The sequence below is a fragment of the Mus caroli genome, chromosome 10 (assembly GCF_900094665.2).
Source record: "Mus caroli chromosome 10, CAROLI_EIJ_v1.1, whole genome shotgun sequence".
Taxonomy (NCBI): Eukaryota; Metazoa; Chordata; class Mammalia; order Rodentia; family Muridae; genus Mus; species Mus caroli.
Window position 1 is genome coordinate 16340028 of NC_034579.1, and position 5914 is coordinate 16345941.

The 5914-nt window shown below is 43.7% G+C and overlaps 1 pseudogene; it reads left to right on the forward strand.

The window, feature by feature from the left end:
• The first annotated feature begins 4945 nt into the window (after positions 1-4945).
• LOC110303969 lies at positions 4946-5444 on the forward strand (annotated as a pseudogene).
• Positions 5445-5914: the final 470 nt, after the last annotated feature.

Genomic DNA, 5914 nt, shown 5'->3' on the forward strand with positions numbered 1-5914 from the left:
GCATGGTCTGTGTGTGGTGTGTGTATGTGTGGAGTGTATGTGTGTGTATGGTTTGTGTGTGGAGTGTGTGTGTGTGGAGTGTATGTCTCTGTATGGTCTGTGTATGTGTGGTGTGTGTGTGTGTAGTGTATGTCTGTGTGTATGATCTGTGTGTGTGGTGTGGTGTGGTGTGGTGTGGTGTGTGTGTGTAAAGTGTATGTCTGTGTATGGTCTGTGTGTGTGGTGTGTGTATGTGTGTGTGTAGTGTATGTCTCTGTATGATCTGTGTGTGTGGTGTGGTGTGGTGTGGTGTGTGTGTGTGTGTGTGTGTGTGTGTGTGAAGTGTTTGTCTCTGTATGGTCTGTGGTGTCCTAGGCACTCTTTTCTTTCTATGTTTTAAATTTTGTATTGTTTTATGAAATAGGGTCTCATAATTAGAGCTGGGTTTCCTTGGAACTTGCTCTGTGGGCCAGACTAGACTCATACCCACGATCCTTTTGCCTCAGCCTCCTGAGTACTGGGACCCTAAGCATTTGTCAAGACACCTCCAAGGCATACGTTTTTCAAAGACTAACTCCATGCTATTCGGTGGGCAACAGTTTTAAATAGTTCCTGACAAATCCCTAAACACCGAAAGCCAGGTCCAACATGGGTGAGAATCTTTCTTAGCAGTCCTGTAAGGTGAGAGTTGGTTGGCACTTAGAGTATATTTTGGTTTTCTTTTTCTTGTTTAAGATCCTTTCTTGAAAGCCGGGCGTGGTGGCGCATGCCTTTAATCCTAGCACTGGGGAGGCAGAGGCAGGTGGATTTCTGAGTTCGAGGCCAGCCTGGTCTACAAAGTGAGTGCCAGGACAGCCAGGGCTACACAGAGAAACCCTGTCTCAAAAAACCAAAAAAAAAAAAAAAAAAAAAAAAAAGATCCTTTCTTACTATTACTTTATGTTTATTTTATGTTTCATGTTTTTGCCTACATATATGTAAGTGCAATGTGTGTGTGTGTGTGTGTGTGTGTTTGTTCCTGGTGCCCAAGGAGATCAGAAGAGGGCATCAGATCCCCTGGAACTGGAGTTACAGGCGGTTGTGGGCTGCCATGTGGGTGTTGGGAACAAAACCAGGTCTTCTAGAAAAGCAGCCAATGCTCTTACCCTCCCAGCCACCTCCTCAGCACCTTGTCTTACTTTTTAAAAGATTTGTCCTTATTACTTTTAGCTGTGTGTATGTGTGTGTGGGGGTGGGAGAGGGATATGTGCATGCAGATGCTTGGGAAGGCTGTACACATAAGATCATCCTGGCACTGCAGTTACAGGTTGTTGGATGTGCGTGCCAAGCCAGTCACACACATCAAGTGGCTCTGACACCTGTGCATTTCCCTAAGAGAAGAGCTGACACATTACATTTATAATCCTGTATCTTCTTGGTTCACAGAAGTAGCATTTCAGTTCATTTATTGAAATGTTCTTTAAGTTCTCTCTCAGCTCACAGAACTTTAGTTTCCTGTATAGAAGGCTCATACTTTTTCTTTAGATTGTTAGATCTTTGTTATTTCTTAGTATCATTAAATATGGGTCATATATATATATATATATATATATATATATATATATATATATAGCTGGGCATGATGGAGGCTGGAAAATCAAAAGTTTGAGCTTATTCTTGGTCCACACAGTGAGTTTGACGACAGTCTGAACTACACTGTTACAAATAAACGAAACCAGGGTTGGGCAGATGCTCAGTGGATAAAGCGCGAGCTTACTTAGAGGAAGCTGCCTGGCTAGAACAGCAAGCTCCGGCCGGTTCAGTCTGAACCCTTGCCTCGGTAAAAACAGTGGAGAATAGTAGAGGAAGATATTGACATCAGCTTTGGGTCTTTATGTGCATATGCATGCACATGCGTGGATGTGTAAACATAAGCATGTACACAGCACTGAAATGGGACTGCTTGTGCACGCGCGCGCGCGCACACACACACACACACACACACACATACACACACACACACACACTCAAAGCTGACAACCAGATTTTGTTTTCTGTTGGGAATGGTGACACAGACCTGTAATCCAGCATCCAGGAGGTTGAGACAGGAGAACCTAGAGTTTGAATCCCTTCTGGGCTACAGAGTAAGAACTTATCAAAACAAATAAAAAAGAACACCAAATAGAACACTTGCAGTGCACATTATGATAACTGGTTTCTGGTAAGTGGAAATATTGCTCTTTTTTCCTTGTAATTTATCTTATATAAAAAATCGTATTAAACTGCAGACATTGAGGGAGCAGAATGGGACCTGGGAAGTTAACTGTTTTTCTTTAAAAATGAAATAAAAAAGAATGTAGTATTTTGCCACCAGATATAATATTTTAACATGATAAATGTTATTGTTTGTGTCAATATTAATTTCCAGTTATGAGAATGGCAATGGGATTTATTTAAAAAAAACAAAAACAAAAAACAAAAGAAAACAAAACAAAAAAACCTAATCGAACAGCACGGCTAAGTCCCTACATCTCCAGGAGGTGGCGGCAGTGAGCTACTAGGATGATAGTTCAGTCCGTTTTCAGCGGCTGAGTCTGGTCATCTTATCATTCCCTGAATTGCTAGCCTTTCCGGCAGACACGATCCTCACTGAGGCTGCCCAGTATAAGGGCTTCTGCTCCCCTAATTTTGATCTAACTGGGCTACAATGCTCAGAGAGGGTCCCCTCAATTTACCCAGAGGGGATCCTTAGCTTCCTACGACTAACAATAGAATTCGTTTCAAACGACTGAACTCACCGCCTGTAATGTAGGAGCAGACAGATGCAGGTTCACACTATCCAATTATCTTTGCCTCTTCTGCTGCTGTGGCTTAAATGTCACCAGTTTCTCGGGGAGAGGAAGGCAGGATTAGGGTCGGACCTCCCTTCCTGTATTATGGGCAGTTGTTCACCTTCTCATACGCAAAGCCCTTGGTTCTTGTCCACCTGAGTTGGAAGGCAAGTTTCCTGATAGGCCCTGGGCCTTGTCTCAGGGTTTCCTCCCAGGAATCTCTGTGAATCGTCAGTGGAAATGCAGTAAATGTTAAAGCAAACAAACAAAAATTCCCTGTAAATGCTGGGAAGACCCGAGCCGCCTGTGGACACTGAGCGTTCTACCTCTATCATTTCGATTGCTTCAATCCCTCTTTTGTTTGTTAGTGTTTGTGACGGGTCTGCGTATATACCCCTACATGGTCTAGAACTAACACTGTAGCCTAGGTTGGCCTCAACCCTCCCCCCCCCCCNAATCCCTCTTTTGTTTGTTAGTGTTTGTGACGGGTCTGCGTATATACCCCTACATGGTCTAGAACTAACACTGTAGCCTAGGTTGGCCTCAACCCCCCCCCCCCCCCGCCCCGCCAAGTTCTGTTGTTATAAACATGAGTCACCACACCCAGCTGATAACCCCTTTTGAGTGACCGTACTAAGGGGATACATAAAGTTTAAAATATAAGCCACATCAGGAAGATCTAAGGGACAACTTGTGACAAATTGAGACGTTTACAATGAAATACGTACCTGTAGTAAAGCACATAGGTTACTGTCCTGAATGACTGCAGATGATATTCAAGATAAAAACGCTCTATGGGTTTGCCTGATCTCGGTTGAGGTTCCCTCCTCTCAGATGACATTCGCTGGTGTCAAGGTGACATAAAAACTAACCAGGACACAGAAATCCTGGTAGACAGTACTGTGTGCTCCGAACAGTTTCGTTTAATTTCTCCATTTAATGGTTTGCCAACTTAGAAGCCTCTTGATCCTACATGCATGGGACAATCTCTACGCTATCTATTCTGGTTGTGGAACTATTTGTCCATACTTAAATCACTAACACACTTAAACATAACTTTAGTTCATAGTAAGACTCAATGCTGGCTGCAGGTGGGTGTCTCTGAGTTTGAGACCAGCCTGGTCTACAGAGTGAGTTCCAGGGCAACCAGGACTGTTACACAGAGAAACCCTGTCTCGGAGAAGAAAGGGAAGGAAGGAAGGAAGGAAGGAAGGAAGGAAGGAAGGAAGGATAAGGGAGGGAGGGAGAGAGAGAGAGGGAGAGGGAGAGAGAGAAGACCTAAGTGGAATGAGTCCACCCCATCCATTTCAAACAAAAGTTAAAATCAACTTGAGAATTCTCTCTCTCTCTCTCTCTCTCTCTCTCTCTCTCTCTCTCTCTCTCTCTCTCTCTCCCTCTCCTTTAGAAGTGTGGTTTTGTTGTAGTAGGTGTGGCCTGAGTCACAGTGGAGGTGATCTTAAAAGCTCAAGTCTGGCCAGGGTGTTCCAGTCTCTCCTGCTGCCTGTGGATCAAGATGTAAGAACTCTTTAAAGAAAAAAAAGCTTATATGAGTACTCTGTAGCTGTACGTATGGAGCCTTCATGTGGTTGTTGGAAATTGATTTTTTAGGACCTCTGGTTGTTCCAGACGGCCCTGCTTGCCCTGGTCAACTCCACTCACTCAGTCCCTACTTGCTCCGGCCCAAAGATTTCTTTATTATTATAAATAAGTACACTGTAGCTGTCTTCAAATGTACCAGAAGAGGGTGTCAGATCTCATTACGGGTGGGTGCGAACCACCAGGTGGTTGCTGGGATTTGAACTCGGGACCTTCGGAAGAGCAGTCAGTGCTCTTGCCCACTGAGCCATATCACCAGCCCAAGATGTAAGACATCTTAGCTTCATCTCCAGCCCCAAGTCTGCCTGCCTGCTGCCATCCTTCCCACCGTGATGATAATGGACTGAACCTCAGAAACTATAGGCCAGCCCCAATTAAATGCTCTTCTTTATAAGAGTTAACACTGTCATGGTGTCTCTTCACAGCAACGAGACCCTAACTAAGACAGTGTCCTATAATATCGGTGATGTTTAAAACATGGGGACCATGGCTGCGGTGGCTGCGGGACTGGCTAGAAACTACTAAACTCCTGGGATCAAACAGAATTTTTTAGGAACACAATGGATGGAGAGGAGAAAACCTGAGGTGGCCGTGAAGGCCCTGGTGCTGTGTACGTGAAATTAATATCTTCTGATGGCCATGAATTTATTGTAAAAAGAGAACATGCATTAACATCAGGAACGATAAAGGCCATGTGGTGTGGTCCAGGTCAATTTTAGAGCGATCCCCTCACTTGTGCTATTGAAAGTGTGCATGTGCCGGGCAGTGGTGGCGCACACCTTTAATCCCAGCACTTGGGAGGCAGAGGCAGGCGAATTTCTGAGTTCAAGGCCAGCCTGGTCTACAGAGTGAGTTCCAGGACAGCCAGAGCTACACAGAGAAACACTGTCTCGAAAAAACAAACAAACAAACAAACAAAAAAAAAAAACAAAAAAAGTGCGTATGTATTTTATCTACAAGGTCTGCTATACTAACAGCTCCACTGAAATCCCTGAATTCCCAATTGTACCTGAAATTGCACTGGAACTGCTGATGGCCCCAAACTTCCTAGATTGCTAATAAAATAAATTATAATAAACTGTCTTTCAAAATGGGGACCAATAGTGGATTTTAATAAATAATAGCGAGACAACTGCCTAGTCATCTAGAAAAAAGGATTAAATTTTGATTCAGGTTTCACATCATATAGAAAGATAAATTCCCCCACGGCTCAGTGATCTACACGTAAAGAGCGAAACCATACGGTTACAGAAAGAAAACTTGAGTATTTCTGTCACTTTGGTGCAGTGGTAGGGTTTCCAACACTGACTGGAAGTCCTGTTTCAAGAAAAGAACAGAAATGCTCTGCATAAAAACCATTGGCACAGCACGAATCCCTTACAGAGTCTAACTTACCGATCACCGTGTGTGAGAAGGATCAGAAGGTTCAGTATGCCTAATATTAAAAAAAAAAAAAATTAACAGTGGAAGAGAAGAACTTGAGAAAAGCACGTGCAGAGACACAGACACACACAGCCACTGATGTGTAA